Source organism: Trichechus manatus, unplaced genomic scaffold, assembly GCF_000243295.1.
Source record: "Trichechus manatus latirostris isolate Lorelei unplaced genomic scaffold, TriManLat1.0 scaffold00009, whole genome shotgun sequence".
Classification (NCBI taxonomy): domain Eukaryota; kingdom Metazoa; phylum Chordata; class Mammalia; order Sirenia; family Trichechidae; genus Trichechus; species Trichechus manatus.
The window spans coordinates 27,440,889-27,453,489 of record NW_004443945.1 but is presented as its reverse complement, the minus strand read 5'-3'; positions in this window follow the sequence as shown (position 1 = coordinate 27,453,489).

Genomic DNA, 12,601 nt, shown 5'->3' with positions numbered 1-12,601 from the left:
ATTCAGTGACACCAATTATATCAATCTTGCTGTGCAACCATCACCAGCATCCATTGTCAAACTTTCCATCACCATAAACAGAAACTCAATGCTTTCTGACGCAGGTTTTTGATTGATCTGAGTTTTGTTAGAGCCAGTAATGTATCTGAAACACATTATCCTTACTCATATATTCTTGGATGAGTTTCAATAATTTTCTTATTCCATATCTTCTATCATGGAAAAGTTAAATCTCCTCCATTTTTCACAAATTTATACTGTTCCCAACAGATATTGATGCAGTCATATAAGAAAATGGTCCCATCTTCCGGGCTGCTCCACACACATATCCATTAGAAACACACTGTAAAAGAGAAAGAGAGACTTTTCCTTCCAGCCTAAGGCTCCATGGGTAATTATTTCCTTTCAACACTTTCATTGAAATTCCCTGTGTAAGGCTACTAGAATGAATTATAGTTAAACCTTTTATTCTGCACATATGGAGCTGGGATAAAGGTAAGGTGACAGCAATATTACTCAGCTACTTTCAGTTTGGGGATTGAGGCTGATGTAAACCATTATAACTCAAGAGAAAATAATATTCAATTATGAATCACTGCCAGATGTGTGAATGTAGGTCTTCAGGTTTCATTTTCTGGACTATGCTTACTGTATTCTATTCCTTAATCACTTTTTAAGTGGTTCTCTTCCTATGGATAATGGATTCAGTTACATTAAATGTTTAGAAGATCCAAAAATTAATAAAACATGTATATGGACTCCATCTCACAGTCCAAAAGCAAAATCTGCAATGGCTATGAAGTAAATGTTACGTAACTGTGTTTTGCAGCCCTAAGCATGCATGAGGGATCTCACTCTGCATCTTCTCATGCCACTGTTTCCCAGGGTGAGCATTCAGGCCAATGTGAGGGAGAGAGAGAATAAAGTACAGCAGGACATAATAATTGTTAGAAAAATTACTTGTGATTTGGGATAAAAAGGGATGGGGTAGCTGAGATGTGTAGTCTTGAGATCCTGGATCCCAACTCTTGTAGTATATACCAAAACCAAATCAAAGCCATTGCTGTCAAGTTGATTCTGACTCATAGTAACTCTATAGGACAGAGTAGAACGGCCCCATAGGGTTTTCAAGAAGTGGCTGGTGGATTCGAACTGCTGACTGTTTGGTAGCAGCCAGGCTCCTAACCATTACACCACCAGGGTTCCCAGATTGTTTGGTATCCAAACGGGATGGCTGGAAGATGATCACATTTCTTCAGATTGGTTTCACTGAAAATCCTTGGTTTCCAGCCTGAGCTGGACCGTTAGTGCTGTCTGTCAAAGCTCTTACTTGTTGTGCTCAGTGACTCTACGATTTCTATTTTCACATATTCTAAACCATTGCCAGATCCTCAATCCCCCTTCTTAACACCATTCCTAAGAGTCTTCCACAGATGACCTCGCCTCCACCTTCTGAAAGCCATTTTGCATTTCTCCCTAAATTTCCTACTGATTCCCCTGACCATGCAAAGATACTTGCATCCAAATCCATGTGTACTTGTATTGTGTGCGCATCATTGGTTGAGGTGTCCTTTCTCCTAATCAAGGTCAAATCTGCTACCTGCAGGTTTTTGCCCACCCACACCCCCCCTTATTTTACTAGTTTTGTTTCATTTTCTAAAAATAAAAACTGCCATCTTTTTCTTCCAGCCACTGATCTATAAATTGATTGCTCGTTTTCCAGTATCTCTCACCTCTCGTACTTGACTGGATGTAAATGTTATGTTTAATATTTGTTTGTTGAACAGATCAATGAAATGATCAATCAATCAAAATCAAAACTACATAAAAACACTGAAAACCTCAGAATTAACTAAGGACAATAAATTGGCATCTTTAAACTACTGAGAAGGCCAGTGTGATTAGGACAGGGTGAGCAGGGCCAGGAATGGATTACTAAATAAGCAAGGGCTTACTTGTGCTTACTTACTAATCTGCAGTGTAGGATTTCACCTGTTCTTCATGGGCTTACTTGTTCTTACTTACTACTCTGTAGCATACTATTTCACATGGTTTTCCTCATATCATGTGCACTGCAGATTTGTAACTAAGAAAAAATAAGCCTGTGCATACCTTATTTACTGGTTAATCTGCCCCTGAGCAGGGCAGTGGCTTGAGGTAAGTCTGCAGAGGTAAATAGAGTTCTTTTTTTGAAAAATTTGTTGTCTCTACTGAACAGTTTAAACCTAGAGCTTTTTATCACATTTACACTGCTGTTTCCTCACCTTCAATCCTAGAAATCCAACTTCAGCTTTCACATGAAGTAATCAGGGACCACTAAGATGTCATCCGAGAGGGAATCAGAAGCTTCAGTTATCCAAATATCCGCCAGTTTGTGACAACTCTCAGAATTTCTACTGCTAAAACTCTCTTTTGTAGTAAAGCAATAATTCCATATTTTCAGTTAAAACATTGCAATATAATAAGGATAAATCAAGATATTAACTCATCAGTACAATTTACTATATTTTATTTACTATCAAAAACCCTGACTTGGGTAATGGAATTTATAGGAAGGTAGATTTTGGATCAACAGAAAGATGACATTTATAGCAGTCAATTGTACTGTGTTAATTATCCACTACTTCTTAACAAACTGCTCCCAAAACTCTAAAAAACACCTGTTGTTGTCGAGTTGATTCCAACTCATAGCCACCCTATAGCACAGAGTAGACACTGCCCCATTGGGTTTCCAAGGAATGGCTGGTGGATTTGAACTGCTGAACTTTTGGTTAGCGGCCAAGCTCTTAACCTCTGGGTCAACAGGGCTCCAAAACTTAGTGCTTTATTATTCCTCATAATTCTGTGGATTGTGGTCTCCTCAGGCACAGTGACAGCTGTATTTAACTGGTGAGTTGGCTGGGGGCTGGGCTCATCTGGGACACCTCAAATGGCTGGGGTTCTTTATCCATATGGTCTTTCAAATTGGGCTTCTTCATAAGCCTGGTAGTCTCAGGATTCCAAGCAAATGAGGCAGAAACTTCAACGTCTCTTGAGACCAATGCTCAAGAACTCACAAAACACCACTTCCACCACATGCCTTCTACCACAGGCTAGCCCAACTTCAAGGGGGTAGAGAAATGGACTCCCCTTTTGGATGGGGGGGGAGCAGTGAAGTCACTTTGCAAAGGAATGTGACTAATGCTGAAGCCATTAAACAATCTACCTCAATCCACCCTCTGGTCACAAATTATTTACATTCCTTCAACACGCAAAATATGTTCACCCCCATTACAGGATTCCAAAGTCTCATCCCAATTATAGCATCAAGCTTGAAGTCCAAGATCTCATGATAAGCATCTGGTTTGGAATGGATGAGGCTCCTCTTGTGTAGTTCCTTGAGTGCAGCTTCTCTTGATGCTGAGACACGTGAACTAAAAGATAAGTGACCTTCTAGTCACACACTCAACATACAATGGTAAGATAGGGACAGAATAACCGAAATAGACACTCCTGTTAGAAAAAGTAAGAATGGATTTTGGTTTCTAATCCCATTATCCAATAGAGAGGACAAGGGTCCCTTGAAGAAATGGCTCATTCTAGGTCTGGAGCAGTATAAATATAAGAAAAACATCAGACAAACCCAAATTGAATGACATTCTTCAAAATACTTTACCAGTACTCCTCAAAAGTGTTAAGGTCATCAAAAACAAAGAAAGGCTGAGATACTGTCACAGACCAGAGAAAGCTAAGGAGACACAATGACTAAATGCATTGTGGTATCCTGCAGGCTATCCTGAAACAGAAAAAGGACATTAGGGAAAAACTAGTGAAATCTGAACAAGTGTGGAATTCAGTTAATAGTAATGAACTAATGTTGGTTTCTTAGTTGTGACAAGTGTACTATGGTTTTGTAAAATGCTAACAATAAGGGAAGGTCGATGAGGAGTATATGGGAAAGCTCTGTATTATCTTTGCAACTTTTCTGTAAATATAAAATGACTCTAAAATACGAAGTATATTTAAATTAAAAAAATGAGTTTGGGGATGGGAAGCACATAGTATTCACGATTCTGCAGCAATTCTGAGAAACAGCCGGGCACAGGTCACCAGTTTCCCTTCCTCTTGGGACAAGATGTTCCTTGATTAGGTTCCAGTTCTGCTCCCTGGGAGTGATGCTGAAATTCGTTGTTTTCCTTGGATCTTATCTCTACCCTCTAGCCTTTTGATTCTGGTTTCCAAGATATCTTCTTTTTTTGATCAAAAATAGGGTATGCTTACAACTGAGTGGCTGCCTCAGATTTCTTCTTTTTAATAGAAAGTTGAAGGTCCATAGGCCTTTTTTTTCTTTTTTTTAAACTTTGAACTGTTTCTGTTCCTTTTGGTCCAAGCAGTCAGTGTTTGTGTCAGTAACATTTTCTTAAGATTGTGAATCTCACCGGGGCCATGCCCCAAAAGCATGTCCATAATTCTTTTTGGGATAGATCTCTCTCTACTTTGGGCATGATGTAAAACTGATATGACTCTTAGAGGCCTTTTGACTGATTGCGGGTCTAACCCATTGCTGTCGAGTCATTTCCGACTCAAAAGGATCCTATAGGACAGAGTAGAACTGCCCCATAGGGTTTCCAAGGAGCAGCTGGTGGATTCAAACTGCGGACCTTTTGGTTAGCAGCTGTAGCTCTTAACCCCTGCGCCACCCTACTAGGCATCACCTTAAATCTTTCCAAGCTCTTATTGAAGGATTTTACAACTACGTATTTGAATAGATATTTACCCTAGGATCATTTCTTCCTTTGATAATCTTCTACTGGATAAAAATGTGAATCAGTTTTATTTTTCAACCCAGAAATAGATTCTAACTCCTCTATATTTAATTCTGCTTTCAAACAGAACAATTCTCTCTGTAGCTCATCTCTGTCTTCCTTCATTTAATTAGATGCAGCTAAAAGAAACCCGGTGGCAATTTCAACACTCTTCCTGACATGCTCATTAGCCAGATCCACAAATTCAGTTTCTATATTCCAAGTTGCTGCAGACAATAGTTTTGCCCATTGTTCTGTCACTGGATAACTGAGTTTCCCTTTGTCTAGTATCCAACAGCAGTTTCCTCACTGTGTTTCCAGGCTCCATTAATAAATCACCTTCCAGTTTCTGCCTGCCTCCCAATCTGAAAGTCAATGCCATATTGATTTTAGTTCTTGCTATGTCTGTACCCCATACCTGATACCCATATCTGTATCACTTATCTATTGCTGTTTAACAAAGAACCCTCAAATTCAGTGGCTTGAAATAGTAACAGTTTATTAATAATTCCTCAACATTCTGTGGGTTGGTGGAGTAGGTTTCTGTGATACTTCCTGTGCTCATTCTCGTGGCTGTGCACAGCTAGAGGATTTTCTGGTATTGGGCTCAGCTGGGATGGCTGGGGTGGCTGGGACTTTTCTTTCTATGTAGCCTTTAATCTTAGACTTCATCAAAGCAAGATGTTTTCAGAATTCTAAGAGAGTGAGGGGGAAAGCTGTAAACCTCTTGAGAAGTAGGTTCTGGAACTCACACAATGTCACTTCTGCCACATTCTATTGGTTAAAGCAAGTAACATGGCCTACCCAATTATTTAAGGGAACAGAGAGATAGACACTACCTTTGGATGGAAAGAACAACAAAGTCGTATTTTAAAGGCTCATACATATTAGGATAGGAGGAGTTTTCATCCACTAAACAATCTACTACAAACTCAAAATTAGAAGGGAACATTGTTTTAGTTAGGAGTAGGTTTACCTATAATAAGTGTCCGTCCCTCTACTGCTGCAGTAAAAAAGTGGTATAAACAAAATAAGAGTTTATTTCTCACTCTTGAAAGTGTCTGGACTTCAGTGGTCCAGAGCTGTGTGGTAGCTCTGCTCCACAAAAACCTTATGGTCCCAGAGGTTTTCGTGTCCTGCTCCAAGGTTAAGGACCTTCATGCCCGCAGACGCCACTAAGTTTAGGGAGGAAGTGCTAAAAATAATCTCTGTCTACCCGACAATGTTTCCTGATAAGATAAAATTACATTAGGCTAGTAGTTTATAGCAGTTAGAACCTTCCAAAAGTTTCCTAGCACAGATGGAATGAAATCTGAAGTCCTTACATTGTCCTCAAAAGTCCTACCCAATATGGACTTGGCAACTACTCCAATCTCATTTCCTACCTGTTTTCTCCTCATTCACGATACTACAGTCTTATTGCAGGTTCTAGGACATGCCAAGCACACTTTGTCCTAGGAACCTGTGCACTTCTGTCCAGCTGGAGCACTCTTCCCTCAGATGTCTGCATGACTTGCTCCCTCAGCTTTAGTTAGATTTCTTCTGTCGCCCCATCAGAGAAGCCTTCTCTGGCAATCTTACATCCAAAATAATACCCAAGCTCTTTCTATTCATCTTTCTGCATCTAGTGAGGGGGAGGCAAAAATCAAGTAAACGCACAAATAAGTAATTAAAATTTGAGAAAGTGCCCTGAAGAAATAAGCAAGACACCAGCAGGCAGAGAACAATACAGGCAGAGGGAGGGTGAGGAAGGGTTGGGTGAGACAGTCTGGAAACTACTCCGGGTAAGGTACTTAAGGAAAGTACTAAAGGGAGGCTTCTCTGAGGAGATGATTTTAGAATTCTTTTTTTTTTTTTAATTGTGCTTTAAGTGAAAATTTACAATTCAAGTCAGTTTCTCAGTCAAAAATTTATACACGCATTGCTATGTGACCCTAGTTGCTCTCCTTATACTGTGACAGCACACTCCTCCTTTCCACCCCTGATTCCCCACATCCATTCAACCAGCTCCTGACTCTCTCTGCCTTCTCATCTTGCCTCCGAACAGGAGCTGCCGTTTAGTCTCATGTATCTCCTTGAGCTAAGAGGCACTCTCTTTATGAGTATCACTTTATGTCCTATAGTCCAGTCTAATCATTGTCTGAAGGGTTGGCTTCGGGAATGGCTTCAGTTCCGAGCTAACAGAGAGTCCAGGGGCTGTGTCTTCCAGGGTCCCTCCAGTCTCAGTCAAACCATTAAGTGTGGTCTTTTTACTAGAATTTGGGTTCTGCACCCCACTTTTCTCTGAGAAGATGATTTTAAAGTGAGATGTTATGGACTGAAGGATGACAGCCACACACACACCACATGGTTGTAGTGGGAAAAGCAGGAACAAGAGGACTCCAGGAGAGGAAAACACGTTCATAAAATCTCAGAAATAGGAAAGAACACTGGTGTCAAAAGCTGAAAGGACACTAGCATGGCTTGTGGGTGGTGGGAGTGGAGGTGAGAACAGAACCTAGCATTTCATAAGCATTTAAAAATGGCAGCAGATTTTGTTCTTGGAGTTTTTACGAGGAAGTAATAAGATAATGTGTAAGAGATGTCTAGTGTAGCACTTGAAACATAACAAAATGCATTGCCGTCTACTGGAGTCCAACTCCTAGTGACCCCATAGAAGAGAGTAGAACTGCCCATTAGGGTTTCCAAGGAATGGCTGATAGCTTCCAGCTGCCGACCTTTTGGTTGGCAGCTGAGCTCTTAACCACTGTGCCACCAGGACTCCTTTTTGGTTCGTAGCCAAGCTTTTAACCACTGCACGACCAGGGCTCCTGAAACATAACAGGTGCTCAGTAAACAGTATCTATTGTTGTTGTTATTTTAGCTATCCTATAGGGTCGCTATGAGTCTGAATCAACTCGACAACAATGGGTTTTTTGGTTAGTCAAACCCATTGCCGTCCAGTCGATTCTGACTCATAGCGACTTTATAGGACCGAGTGGAACTGCCCCATAGGGTTTTCAAGGAGCAGCTGGTAGATTTGAACTGCTGACCTCTTGGTTGGCAGCCGAGCTCTTAACCACTATGCCACCAAGACTCCTTTTTGGGTTAGTAGCCCCGCTATTTTCTGAAAAACAGATTACACTCTTTTTGATAATACTCTTTTCTACCTCTGTTTCTGTCAGTCTCCACAACTCTCCCAGTTGCTTTTACTCTTACCCTCAGAGCACCGATATTAGGCTGTTGTAGTCTCTAGGTATTCCATACATGGTTGGTGGCCTCCTTTGAATTATTTGTTTCTTGAATACATTTATGTCTTTTGCTGCAACCAATTATTTACTTCTTGTTTGTTTGTTTTATTTACTAAAATATTTTATAAAGAGATATAATTAAACAAAATAACTTAAAAATTGGGTTAGTTCAATATAAAACCCCATAGTAAGCTTTACTGTGATTTTCAGGGGGAAAAAAAAAAAAAGCACCCTGCCCTAGTGAGTGGGATTCAGGAATCCCAAAAGTTACTGCCTCTCAGAATGAGGCTTGTTACTCTCCTCAAACTACTACGAATGATTGATTAGAGATTCTGGACTCTTTCGAGCTTCTTTCAAGTGAACAAAAGATAGTGGTGCTCAGAGTCTTGGTGGCATTTAGTCAGCCCTTTAATGTGATTCTAATGGTTTGTATGTGCGTGAGAATTAACAGTAAATTCATTATGAAAACCCACTTACCACAGGGTTGACACCAGCAAAAGCCTGAGGCAGCTCGGGGAATTCTGGGATACAACATCTGTTTCAGCAAACATAACTCAGACATTCCAAATCCGTGCTTGCTCATTGGTGCTTAATAGCTTCTTGAACAGCTCCTTTTCTCCTCAGGACATACACATTTAGACACAGAAAACCATAAAGGCCAAATGTCTTCTTTAATTCTTCCAGGCTTTGCTAGCTAAAAGGAAACTGTCAAGAGCCATAACAATTGACTATACGAAAAGGAAATAATAATAACAATGAAAGAAAAGAAAAATAAAGAAGCTAATTTGCAGATCTGATTCATTGAAGATATTATTTTTCTCTATTTTACTCCTTTTGTGTCAGATTTTTATGTATATTTTTAAGAGTATGTATAATTTGATCATACCTACTTTGTTATGATTTACTGGTAATAACTTTGCTGGAGTGTAAATGGCCTCACATACTAATCGGGTGTGCTTCCTGTGACATATGCAAACTGACTTGGAAACTAACATATGCTGTTAATACTCATAATAGATCAGCTTTGTTTGAAATATTTGCGCCCAAAATTACCATTTGGCATGTCTTCAAATTCAAATCCACCTTCTGCCCTGAGATGAAATTCAAGGATTTGTTTTCTGTTTTATATATTTTGGAGAGGCTGCTTTCACTGTTACAATACGGAGTTTTCAGTGTTTACATTATAATGACTATTTATGGGGGTTTAATATGTTGCTTGTTGCAAATCGCATCCGACGGAAACTTGGCAAAGTGGCACAGAGATGTGGGACCACATTCAACTATGTTTAACGTCGTATCAGGCGGTTGATCTTTTGAAAATCTATGGTGTTAAATGGTATTTAGCATAATCTTACTCTTTTTATCTTTTGCTTTGTAGAAATAAAAATTGGTGTTGAGTCTTACAGTAACTTTGCAGAAAAATTGTGTTTTCTGGTTGTCAACAATTTACTAAGTGATAGGGCAAAGAGACAATCTAAAATCAACCTACTTGTTTTTGAATTGCTAATACTTCGTGGATTGTTACTGGGTTTTTGGTCATATTATCTGTTAACACATCCTCCCATGGCTGAGAAGAAGAGGGAGGCAGAAACTGAAACAGAACAAGACAAAAAACCATATGGAGATACTAAGCAGTGACGAAGTAGCCAAAAGGAAATGTTTGGCTTGCACTTGCAAGAGCGCTTTATATTAATTCTATTCCCGTATGAAATATTGAACTAAATTTTAAAGTCTAATTAGCTAGATACTTCTGGATAAGTGGGAGGGGAAGAAGGAGGTCCTTCACCATTTCAGAAACTTAAATTTTTAGAGGTTAAATGTTTTAGACTTTGGGAGAGTCATGATCACTGTGGGGACATTGGTGGTTCAGTGGTAGAAGTCTCGCTTTCTGTATAGGGGACCAGGGTTCGATTCCCAGCCAATGCACCTCATGTGCAGCCACCACCCATCTATCAGTGGAAGCTCGTGTATTGCTATAGTGCTGAACAGGTTTCATGGAGCTTCCAGACTAAGATGGATTAAGAAGAAAGGCCTGGCAATCCACATCTGAAAATCAGTCAGCAAAAACCGTATGGATCACGATCGTCCAATCCCGTATTGATCATGAGTATTGCAACTGAGTAGCATTTCATCCTGTTGTGCATGGAGTCCCCATGAGTTGGGCCCACCACAAGTTGGAGCAACGTGACAGCAGCTAACAACAACAACAACATCGTCACTGTAATGATTCAGAATCAGATTATGTGCATAATAGCACCTCCAGTTGGAATTTACCTTCGAAGGAAAAGTTTTGTCTGTTGAAAATAACACTGTTGGAGGAAACAGTTTGCCATGGACCCTTAACATCCCTGCACATTTTGCTGAGTGTGCAAACTTTAAGCTATATTAGTTTCCCAATATAAGCAGCCTCTGTAGTTAGTCACATGGGCCACTGAGCAGGTCAGGACAGGATAGCGTGACCAGGTATAACTGCTTACTCCCTGACAGAGGAGGCTGGCTTGTCTGCTGCTTGTCAGTAAGTACTGGTCCCTTGGCTCTAGGTTCCTCAGTTTCAGTGCAACCCACTGAGTTTGTAGTATCCATCTGGGCTCATAGTGTCACCTGTGGGACTTGGGGACCCAGGATCAGGTGCCACTACATTGATGCATCTGCTGTTTGTTGCACTGTCTTCTCTACCCTTGACATCTGTGGAATTATGGTAGGTTTATTCTCTTCCTTCCTCAGTGAGGCTGGGGTTCCTCCCTGGCAAATATATTTTAGAAGATCCTCAGGAAAATTGAATTGGATCCTAATCATTTAAAAACAGTGTATTGGGAAACAAAATACAATACACAATGGAAGGTATTTTACATATATAGCAATATAGATGCTATCCTTATTTTTAAAAAATCATCGCCTAACTCATACTACAATCTAATTAAAAATATTTCCCATTTATTGGTGCTTAATATGCACATTTTTCTCTCATATTGTCTCAACAGCCTTATGAGGTCAGTGTTATTATACACCATTTTTACACACGAGGGAAGTTAGGCTTACCTAGTTTAATAATCTGCTCAAGTCAAATGGCTTTTGAACCAGGTCTGTCTGACTCCAAAGCCAGTGCTCCCAAAGTCTAAATCAAGCTGTTGTAAGGCCAATGGCTGCTTTCCAGATTTTCCAATCAGTTCTATTCTCTGATATCTGTTTTATGTGCTACAACATTTAATCTTTTTTTTTTTTTTAAATTGTGCTTTAGGTGAAAGTTAACAGAGCAAATTTGTTTCTCATCCAACAATTTATACATAAATTGTTTTGTGCAATCTTTTCGATGTGTCAACACTCTTTCCTTTCCTACCCCAGGTTCCCTGTTTCCATTTGTCCATTTTTCCTGTCCCTTCCTGCATTCTTGTCATTGCTTTTGGGCAGTTGTTGCCCTTTTGGTCTCTTATGTATGATTGAACTAAGAAGTACGTTCCTCATGTGTATTATTGTTTGTTTTATAGACGTGTGTAATCTTTGGCTGAAGGATGAACTTTGGGAGTGGCTTCAGTTCTGAGTTAAAAGGGTGTCCAGAGGCTGTAGTCTTGGGGATTCCTCCAGTCTCTATCAGAGCAGTCTGGTCTTTTTGTGTGTGTGTGTGTGTAAATTTGAATTTTGTTCTACATTTTCCTTCCACTCCGTCGGGACCCTCTATTATGATCACTGTCAGAGTGGCTGGTGGTAGTGGACAGGTACCATCTAGTTGTTCTGGGCTCAGGCTGGTGGGGGCTGTGGTACTTGTGGTCCATTAGTCCTTTGGAATAATATTTCCCTTGTGTCTTTGGTTTTCTGTATTCTTTGCTCTGAACAGGATGGGACTGGTAGATACATCTTAGATGGCTGATCGCAAGTGTTTAAGACCTCAGATGCTACTCACCAAAGTTGGATGTAGAACATTTTCTTTTTGAACTATGCTATGCCAATCGACGTAGATGACCCCTGAGACCATGGTCCCCAGGCCTCAGCCCCAGTAACTCAGTCCTTCAGGGTGTTTACAACATTTATTCTTGAAAGCAGATCCAGATGTGGCTCTTCTGGACTTCTCACCTTAGTACACTGTCCTTTTGAAATCAGAAGACATACATTTGGGATAAAATCAGGATTTTAAGTCATATTCCATGAATGTCATGGAATCTGGGCTGTTTCTAATCAATAATGTAAGATGTTTAAAATAAAGTTGACTGTTCATACCAGTAAATAACTAGATATCCCAATAAACATTGAAAGTACTTTAAATAAACAAATGCAGGGTGTATTTAATTTGATTCATTTTTTTATACAATACAATTTATTTTTGCCAGACTACTTTACACTATAGATAAATGAGTAGAATCTAGGTTAAAAGGAGGACCCAACAGCCTGAGGTAGATGGAGTGGAGTAATCCTGTTGGACATATTTGACATCTTATGTTTATGGTTTTTTTTTTTTAAATGCTGCTGACTGGATCCACTACAATAACATAGTTACAATAAATAAAGCAAAAACAGCTGATTCTACTAAGTCAGCCTGATTAAATTTATAAAACTTTACTTATTGCCAAATCTTCTAAATGTATGTAGATAATT